The sequence below is a fragment of the Chaetura pelagica genome, unplaced genomic scaffold, assembly GCF_000747805.2.
Source record: "Chaetura pelagica isolate M959 unplaced genomic scaffold, ChaPel_1.0 scaffold425, whole genome shotgun sequence".
Lineage (NCBI taxonomy): Eukaryota > Metazoa > Chordata > Aves > Apodiformes > Apodidae > Chaetura > Chaetura pelagica.
This window is the reverse complement of record NW_009953205.1, coordinates 2975602-2986669: the sequence shown is the minus strand read 5'-3', so window position 1 is coordinate 2986669 and position 11068 is coordinate 2975602.

Genomic DNA, 11068 nt, shown 5'->3' with positions numbered 1-11068 from the left:
CTGCTCTCTTCCTCTCCTGTCTGTTTATGCTATTTGTTTTCCTTTGAGAATACAGGAATTAACATACTTTCCACATCCATACCGTGCTGAAAAAAGGAAAGCACTGTGTTGAGCTATTTCCCTTTCCCCTTTTGGTATAGTATTACAAAAAGTCTTTCTTTAGGATTTAAGAGCATTTCAGGTATTAAAGCTCTCTTGGGTTGTCTTTTTCACATTATTCTGAAAGTACAGAATGGTTTCCTGCTCTTTTTATTTGGCTCTTTTATGCTGAAACAGTTGAAAAGTCCTAGTCTGTGGACTTTTTCTTTTTGAGAAAATGTTGCACTTTCTTCCAAAGGGTCCTGTTTCTGAATGAAGTGTAGTTTCTTCAACTGCATTTATTCTCCTTTAGAAATAAAAAGAATGGCTAAGCAGCCTGTTTTAGATATTCTGAATTTAAGAATTTAAGATTTTTTGAAGGTCAGATGCTCATCCTATACTCAAAATCTATGCCAAATAGAGACAGGGAAAGAACTCAAGGATATACAGGTGCCTTTTCTATAAGTGAATTTGAACCATAAAACTCCACTGCAATAAAATGTGATGCCTTCAGAGGGATTGTATAGTTGTAAAGCCAAACGAGAAATACACATAATTAAAATTCCTTTTGTTTTCTCTTGTATTATTTCATCTTTTTAATAAGATTATGTCTGTGTTGTCTGTAGTATCTGAGGGTGACAGAATTCTTGTTCAGGGCAGTTTGGGTTCTGTATGTTGTGACTCTTAACTCAGTATTAGAGATCAAAGTATTATTAACTTTCACATCTCATGTGGGGAAAGTCCTGTTGTTGTACCAAAGCAAGCGTAAGCATCTTCAGTATAAAAACACATAAAGCCAACTGCCTTTAGCTAGTCAAAGATTTTAGCATAATTGGAAGCACCTTGGAGGATGGGTGGAAGGGAAAAAATAATATGTTCTTTTACAGTGAAACTGGAATAGAGAGATTGAAATGCTTCTGAAATGAAGTTTCATATTCCTCATTGAATCACTGGGAAGATGCACTTAGCTAAATAAAGTCCGATGAATTGGAATGGGAAAGTTTTTTTCAGATGATATCTGAAATCTTTAAAATATGAGCAAATAATAATAATTATATTCTATTTAAACACTGAATGGGTAAATTAGGTTATGGTAGAGGGATTTAGGTTATGGTTGGACTTGATGATCTTCAAGGTCCCTTCCAACCAGGATGATTCTGATTCTATTCTATGATTCTGTATTTTATATATCTAGACCCTGGACTTTCAATCATGATTTTCTGAGTCATCATTCCCCTTCCTAGATGAAAGACATTAGTAATACCATTGAATATACAAAACCAGTTGTCAATATAATCACTTACTGTATTCTCTCACATCTCAGATTGGAACTTGTCAGAAAATGTATTGTGGAACAGCTTTTCATTACAAAGTGGCAATCCATATAAATCAATTTTGACAATATTCTATATATTAAACATTTTGTAGCAGTATAGTTGAATAGACTTGAAACAGAAGTTCCTAATGTTTTTAATAGAATATTCTGACCTTATGAAGTAACTTTTTAGCCCATTATTTAAAATTAAGACAAGATGTGCTTTTTAATAGAAAAAGCCTAAAAAATAGAATAATCAGTTGAAATCCAAAAAGAACATCAACAATTTTATTAAAATTTCAAGGTTTTTTTTCCTTGTTCAGAATGATTAAATCAATATTGGTGGAATCTCCTACAAAGCAGAAAATCTACTTTTTCTTTACAGCCCTGATCCTGGCTATAAGCTTGACAAGGACTTTGAACATTGTAGCAGTTTAAAAGTCTTATATTTGCTTGTAATATCAACTTAAAATGCAAACTGGGAATCACGTCTGGATTCTTTCATTTGCTAAAGTGAAAATTAAGATGAGTGGGATATTTTGTGATCCTGGCAAAATCAGTCTTGCCATTTTGTACACCAGAGATGGTTGGTTCCCTGTTTACTTCAGCGATAGATACATTACGTTTGTAATTGACTCCAGACACAAACTCTAGGAGTGTTCCATAGTGTAGCTTCTGGTAACCCAGAGGGGATGGGACTGGGAAAGCCACAGCCCTTCTGAAGTTTAATCTGGCAAGGGATATGAAAGCAACAAGAATCAGAATCATAGAATGTCTTGGGTTGGAAAGAACCTCTAGTCCAGCCCCCCTACAATAAGCAGGGACATCTCCAACTAGAACTGATTTCTCAGACCCCCATCAAGCATGACCTTGAATGTCTCCAGGGGTTAGGCCTCTCTAGGCAACCTGTTTCAGTGATCCACCACCCTCATAGTAAGGAACTTTTCCCTAATGTCCAACCTAAATCTACCATTTTCTACCTTAAAATCACTACCTCTTGTCCTATCGTTACATGCCAATGTAAACAGGTCTTCCTCAGAAGAAGGGCTTCTGCAAGTGTATCAGCAGGGAAAATGTGAGTTTGCTACTAAATGGGGTGGTGGGCCTCGTGACATAGGACATGGAGAAGAGCAAGACACTCAGTGTCCCCTTCTGGTCGGTCTGTATTGCTAAGACCAACCTAGAGCAACCTCAGGTTCCTGAATCCAGTGAAAATCCTGAAGCAATTATGACTTGGCCTCAGTGGAAGAGGGTTGAGTTAGGTACCCTTAAAGAAACTGGATGTACATAAGTCCATGGAAGCTGGTGGGATGCATTCCTAAGGAAGCTTGCTGATATCACAGCAAGGCCACTTTCAATTACGTCTGAAAGGTCATGGTTATTGGGGGAGGTTTCTCAGGTCTGAAATAAAGCAAATGTAACTCCTAACTTCAAGGAGGGCAAAAGAAGGATCTGAGAAATTACCAGTCAGCTTCATCCAGGGAAGGTGATGGAGCAAATAATCCTGGATACACTTCCAGTAATGCTAAGGACAGAAGGTGACTGGGAACAGTCAGCATTAATTTATGAAAGGGAGACATCAGCCCTGACAAATCTGGTAGCCTTGCATAATGAAAGGTGAATATTGCAGTGGATATTATCTTGACTTCAGTAAGATTTGGACACTGTCTCAAATAACATCCTTACTAACAAAGTGATGAAGTAAGAGCAAGATGAGTGGACAGTGAGGTGGACTGAAAACTGGCTGAACTCCTGGGCTCAGATTCCTGTGATCAGCAGTGTGAAGTCCAGCAGGAGGCCAGTCACCAGTCATGTATCCAAGGAAACAATACAGGAGCCAAAAATTGTTTTAACATCCTCATTAATGACCTGGATGAAGTTATGTTATCCTGTTTGACTTGATTTAAGACTGGTATATTTAAACTCCTTAACTGTTAGCTAGAGTGCCATAATTTGGAGAATACATTTCAATTCTGTGAAAGATTAGCTATTAAAATACCAGACTTTATAGCAAAGAGAATATAGAAATTCTAAACAAAAGTTACATTATCCATCTCTGGTTTGTGCAACATAAAATAGTCTGTGGAGAATCATAGGTTATTCAACCATAATCCAACAGCAGGGAAGAGCTAAAGTATATTTTTTTTCTATACAGATTTATGCTGATTTGTAGAATTTTAAATCCAGTTTTATTAATGCCTTCCCACTCTCAGTAGGAAATACTCAGAACATATGAGGAAGCTGTCTTATGAAACAAGATTTTATTTTAATAATATGGATATTATTGTACAGCTACTCAGACATAAAGAGACTGAATTGTACCTCATGGGTCTCTTGAAATCAGTATGGAGTCTCCAGACCAGCTTAGTGGCTTAGTTGAACTCAAGACAGGAATTTTCTTCCTCAATACTAATTGAACTTCTTCAATTGGTCTCAGATGCTCATGATCTACTTTATTTTTTGTGCTAGGTAGTTTAAGAATTGCTGAACAGGATGCTGGTCTCTAACAGTGACCAAAAGCAGATGCCTAGGGAAGAATATAATAATAGGGTTAACATACCATGATACTTCCACTCAATCATCTCTCTGTTCCCTAAGTTGTTATTTCAGAGAATTCTTGAGTTTGAGATGGCTTCTATGTATTTAGAAACTGTTGGTGGATTTCCCTTAGGTTGGTGTCCTGAGTCTTTCCTTGAGCCTGTGTAAGCTGGTGAACTCCCACTATTTAGTTGTTTAGGAATGTCAGAGGACTAGAGATGACATAGCTTTCTTTCATGTATTTTGTCTGCTGGAGGTTGATGGGAATGGTTGGTCTGGTCACTGGACAGTGCCGTTCCTGTCTGCACAAGTGGGCTGACTGGAGCAGATGCCATGATCAGAGCAGGATAAAAGTTTTTGTTGATACAGTGGCTTTTCATGCTCTTGTAACTTACAGTGGTGACAATCCTACTCCTTGCAGAAACAGAAAATACACCTTAAGACGTTTCACAACAGCCACAAGCTTACATACAGGAGTTTGCTTAACACATATGTAACTTACACATTGACTGTCTTGTGCATGATGACAAAGGTGTGATCTCACAGACGTTTTTACATGCTTACTTAAGCTTTGTTCAGCTTAGTCACAACTTGTTCCCTCTGATCTCCTAGATGCTTTGCAGTGTGTAGCATACAGGCATGTTATTTTTGTGTTGTTTATTTTTAAAAAATAATCTCTCCCTTTGAGACCAGAGGGAAAAGGAACATTAAGTCTTACACCATGTACAGGGAGTGGAATGGATTTCACCGAACTTCACTGCCTACAGCATCTCCACTTGATCTAGTCACCCAGTCTCCCCTTATAGTCAAGGGAAGGGAATAGCCATTCCATCTGACCTATTTTAAATGTCTATATTGAGATGAAACAAATAATGTCCTAATATATACTTTTAGACAATGATTCATCTCAACTTAATATAGACATAGAAAATAGGTCACATGAACCACCTATTTCTCTCCATTGACTGCACATAGAGATGAGTTCTACCTAGTATGTTTTCAGGAATTTGTTTGTATTTTTAAAGTCTAAATTTGGTTGAATAAATAAGAGGCTGGGTATTGTTGCACAAAGGCAGCATTAGCCTCAGTGATCCAGCCCACAGTCCTATAACTGCCTCACAATACTGGAGTCTTAGAGCAAAAGATTCCCTTAAGGCACTGGAAGAAACTCCCACAAATGAGGTCAGTAGGGAATGCTGTGAGGAAGTGCAGGGTGTGTGCTTAATGTGCCAGAGGTCTTTCAGCTTTCTGACCAGTTAACGGAACAGAAACAAAAGGGAAAGCCTGCTATGATGCACCTTGCCTTTGCAGGATGCTGGCAGAAATGCTGCCTCTGTTAGACATGGTCTGGCACTAGTTCAAAGGCATCATGGCAAAATTACTGAATGCCAGGAGAAGAATTGGAGGCTTGTTAGTTTTATGCAAATAACAGAATTCCTGTAGCTTCTGTCATGTATTAGAAAATACACAATGTAAAAGGACACAGAGTGTTGAGTAGAGCAGCAAAGTGGATCTCCATGGGTTATCTTACCTTCATTCAAACTAGAGCAGCCTATCTGAATGCAGTAATTATGTCATTAATGCCATAAGAAAATGTTGCAGAAATACAGTAAAGAGGCCATGTACACAGCAGACAAATTAGATCAATGTGCAGCATGCAGAATAAGTGCAAAGTCTTGTAACCTTGACAGTTAATGGTAAGAGAAAATCAGAAAAGTATAAATTAAATGTTCAAAGAGTTGACTTGGTCATCTCATATCTGTCCATCTACCAGGACTTCAGATATTTCCTGGTAGTAGTAAAGAAGATTTTGGTTTTAAGCTCATTTAAGATAGTTTTTTCTTACAAAATACACCCAATGGAAGTGCAAGACTTGCTCAACAGAGATAAGACATTAAGTGAATTTTGAAAACAAAACTACTTTACATAGGAAAGTTTAGAGAATAGAGGTGAACAACATGAGCCCTTTAGATCAAGCTGTTTGTGCTGTGCTGGTTGCACTGCACTATTGATTTCTTTTTTCTCTGCAAGGAATTCGGTGTGCCCAGGGCTCAGTCTGTGTCTCATCACCTGGAGTGTGTGTTGTGTGTGGTGCTGGGCAGTGCCTACAGACCCTTACTTCTGCTGCATGCCTCCATCTCCCTAAGCCCATGTCTGAAACGAGATGATTACTGATTCAGCAGCTGTGGTTATCTGCACAACTACTGAGCATTCAGCCAGGGCCATGCTTTCTGTGCCCTTGGATGAAATTACAGGGAACCTGTAGTTAACAGTCTGGATCCTTTCTGTTTAAGTCTTGTGTAATTCATCACCAAGACTGCTTGTAGACTACAGGCAGCCAGGGTCTGCTCTGTGTCCAGTGGAGAAGAAACACTCATACTGAAATGGAGAATGGCTGTTGTCTTTGCCACCGTTCCTCACCTCTATCACTTGCTATGTACCTGCTGCAGCACAAGCTTGAAATCGACACCATTCTTTAATCTAAACAGTATCTATGGGGAAAATCAGTAGTATCCAAAGATTCCACATGTAAGCAACTTAAAAATAGACCTGAAAGGTTATTTTACCATATCTTAATGTTCAGAAGAAGGCATTCTTCTATAGCCAAGTTTATTTTAGAATGACAAAATACTGGTGCCAGATTTGTGCAGGGACATGGTGGCTCAGGCATATTTTTTAGAGTGAAGTTTTCTTTCTGAGTATGATATGGTTATGAATATGGTTATGAATGGTTTGTTCAAACACTTTGGAATTGTTGTAATTCATAAAGAGCTTAAAATACAGTTTTACTAATGTTCTTCATCATTTTCAGATCTATTAAGATAAACACTTCTTACACTTATTTGTAAGCACAGCAGGAACTCTGTTTACTATAGCAACAGAACTTCAACACACTTTATACTTATTTTAAAAAACAAAGCAAAACTAACATAGAAGTGCTGTGCTGAACCAACACACATTGAATTCAAGCCTTTCACATTTCATAAGAGCTTTGCAAAGGTGATCTTATTGAAAATCTAGGCCCAGGTGTCTGTCAAACTGTAGTTTAAAATCTGTTGCTTACAGAGATGGAGCCTAAATACAAAATATAGATGCACATCCTGATTTTTGCATTCCCTTTCCAAAATTAGCAGCTTTGTCAATATGTGACATTTTAGCTACATGTGTAAGCCTTTACCAAGCCACAGCTGTAAATGATAGGATGGTAATCAAGCAACTTTCTCCTTCTTCCACTCCTCACTATGGGTTGCCACTTCTTCAGAAATGACTTTACACAAGCAGTGTGCTCTGTGTGTAAGCTCTGACTGGTTTAATTCTGTTCTCAAGCCAGTTATTTTATCAGACCCTGTTTTTTGAAAGAAAAGCAACAAGAATGAAAAAGTGAAAACAAAAATCCAGCTTCTTGTAGTTTAAAAACTCCAACAACACTGAGCAAACAGCAGTATAGCAGAGGAGATCAGCTGGCTTGTCTGACAGTAGCCGTTTGCTTTAATGCAAGATGTTTCTTTTGTCCACGTGCAGTAAGTATCCTCTAGAATGGATATGAAAAGTAATAGGGAATTGTATAATTTCATAGTGACCCTCAGTGCCATGCTTTGAACAGACTAATGCTGTCTGTGTTATCTGTTGTCAGGAAAGGGGCTATCTTCAATCATCAAAGCATTTAGCAAAGTTTACAGTCTGCTGTTTACATTACCGGCCAGTATTCCACCACCCCTGTGATGAGTATTCTTTTCATTTGGCGGCAGCAGCAGTCCTCACAAGAAAAGGCTTGGAACATTGTTTTTGGACACAAACATACACAAGTTATTAGAACACAAGATCAAAGGAGGTGTCCCACTGTCTTCCTTTCAATGCTCCCATTGTGTTTGTATGCCGAAGCCTGCTAGAGAGTTAGAACCAGAGGAGGGGGAGGAGGGGGGGGGAAACCTTTGTACAAAGGTACTTGTCACTGAGAGAAGCCCATAAAAGATGATGTGAGAAAAGACACCAGGTGGAGTATAAACCACCCTTATTGTTAAGAAATGCAAATAAAAATCCTGTCCTATATTAAACTTTCTTACTTGTCATTTCCTAGATGCTAAAGGAAAGGTTCTGATTATTGAAGTCATGGCACTACTTTTTACTTTGCTTCTTTCCTTTTCATGTGCAGCACTCTGTATATGATGTTGCCAAAAGTTATTTTTCCTCTTTTTCTCCATATTGTTATAGTTGTTAACAAATTTCATCTCAGCAAAATATCCACTTGGAAAAAACTCTCAGAAAAATCACACTTGAAAATATCTTAAGAGTTGTCTTTTTTATGAAGGACATCCACAGTGTTTTGTGTTTCTAAATAAACTGCATGTTCATTTTATGTGGGAAGGCACTGTGTTTTTCTTGGTGAAATGTTGACAGAAAAATTCCTGGTAATTCTCTGTGATCTTTGAAATCTTTTGTTAAATCTGCAATCAGATTCCGAGTAAATGGATTCCTAGATCAAACAACCATTAAATTCTAAAGAAATAGACAGTTGCTTCTAAATTGCGGGGAAAGCCCTGCTGCAGCTTCCTTGGCTGTAGAGAGAGATGTGGTAGCAAGAGTCTTTCACTTGTTTTTAGGCATCATCTACTGTTTTGATCTTTTTCAACCTCTCTGATGAAGTCTGTATTATTGAGTTAGTTATGCAAAGTTCTTTGAGAGAAAAGATGCAGGACAAAACAGGTGACAATTAATTCACAACAACAAAGCCTTTATAACAGAGAAGCCTTCCAGTTGCAGCAAAACTCAGGCCTTCACTGAGGCAATCACTGATGTGGACTTTCAGAGTTACAGATGGCAGGAGCAAAGATTAACCTAGCATGGGTCTATATCATCATCATTGTGCATTCTTCCACTTAAAGGATTTTTAGATTCATTTTCCTGAATACAATCCAAAGAGATGTGATGCCACCTGAAAAATAGTATTTTAAGGGAGGCAGTACAAAGGACATCTTTGCTGTCTCTTGGTAGTCAATGTGGGAAGCAGTTTATCTGCTGAATCAGCACTTGTCACCCTGAACCATCATTCCTTAAACCCAACAGCTGTCTCTACATGGTGAGTTTTCTCAGCTTTGAAGAAAGGCAAAAGAGAAAATATTTTGATGGTAGAAACTATATCCACAGAGTCCAGACTGGGACTCTTAAGCTGGCCAGAGTTTTCTCCAGCCCATCATTACAGGCCCTCAGAAGAAGTACTGGGATAATCTTGAAGAAGGTTTGGAAAAATTTCTCATGGTACCTGAGCATGTGCAATATCTGGCATGCTTACACAGAAGGGCAGGTGATGTAGTGAATGTGCTCATTTGTGATAGACATCTTCTGCTGTACAGACACTGTTTGAACTTGCTGATCAGTCTTTCTTCCCCTTTAGGGTCAGGGCAATTGCTGACATCCTGGAAAAAAAAAACCAACAAAACAAAACCAACAAAGAAAACCTGCAAAGCAAGTAGGTTTGGAGTTGAAAGGATGCCACAGTGCAGACTCATGCCAAAGCATTGAGGCAATAAGCCAAGGACGCAAAGTTGCTAAAACTAGAAGGTGCTGATGTGCCAGATTGCAAAAAAGCCTGAGGAAAAAATGCTGAAAAAAACCTTCCAAGACCATAGGTACTAAAGACAAAGACCCAAAAGCTGGAACATATCTTATGACAAACATCCCATTTGCATGTCTTGGGAAGGAGTGATCTAAGTGCTCATATGGTCACCAAGACAGAATTTAAATGTTATTAAAAGGATCAGTCATACCTGCAAGACCAAGATTGTGACCCTAAATGCATCAGCAGGGTAGTGATTGAAACAATTGTTGAAGACCTATCATTGCTGTGGGCAATTTTTTGTTGATAGGTTAAAAGGGAATTAATTGGAAGGTGGTTGAAATGGAGGTTGAGTGTTTTGTGCTCTCCTTTGTGATTATGAGTGGGATGGAGTTAAAATTTTTTTATCAGTTGGATCCAGGAAATCTTCAGAGCTTAGTTATATTTCAGGTTGTCCCTGACAGTGGTGATGAGAGAACTAGAAGGATCTTTAGAAACATGAATTCATAAGTTTTTTCCTTCTGCAACTGAGTAAAATTCTTAAACACTTCTGTAAAATATAGGCAGATTATTTAATGCAGAGGAGGAGCAGCATGTTACTGCCTCTGCATGCACAATTTTTTCGAGATTTACATGTATTTTTCCACTTTGAAAAACACAGCTCAACCTTCACTTCTGTTGGAGTTGATTTAGCATGACTTGCATGCTCCTTCCAGGTGGAAGAGAATAGCACCCACCTGAGACCGTGGGGGGCCAATGCCAGACTTCTTTAATCTTCAGCTGGATGGAAACATGGCAGGAGAGGGGAAGAAAGAGAAGATAAAGCTGAAGAACTGGAAAACAGTATCCTACCACTTACCCCATTGCCCAGACAAGAAAATCACTGTGATTCTTTAATCTGTCATGCATTTTTCCTCCTCCCTCTGCTGCTACATGTAGGAAACAGCAGCCTGGCAGAGGAGGGCATCGCTGCCGGCCTGCCTCTGGCACCAAGCGGAGCCCCACTGTGTGGTGGGTGTCAGTGGTTCTGGCAGATGACTGATGTGCTGTGCACGGCTGGGCCTTCTCCACTGGCTGCGTGGACTTTCTGGGTGTGTCAGGCAAGTCCCTGTAGCAGAGAGGTGAATCCTATCAGCTCTTTGGGTTTGCTATGATAGGCTACGTCTGTAGGTCTGGGTCTTACGTGTTCCAGAACTAAACTTACCAGTCTAAAGCCAGATACACCATTAGTGTGTAAAATAATATTTCTCCCCTGGACTCTAAACAACAGCTTTTAGGACACTTGCTTTTGTGCAGCCTTTTATTGTGTTTATTTATCTTTAGGTACATGTTGAATCTAGATCTTTTCAATTCTGGTTTATTTTACCTCACACTAGGCTAGCATTTATTTTTGCCTGTTGTTCTGTAGCTAATATGGAAATACAGAATCAAACTAAACATGTTGTTTTGTCTGATATAATTCCATAGAAGTACTCCAGTCTTTGTCAGGACATCACAACGACCTTCAATGTTCAACACACAATCAGAAAAACACACAGGGTTCTTCTCAATCTAACTGGTGATATAACTCTTGCTATTACAAA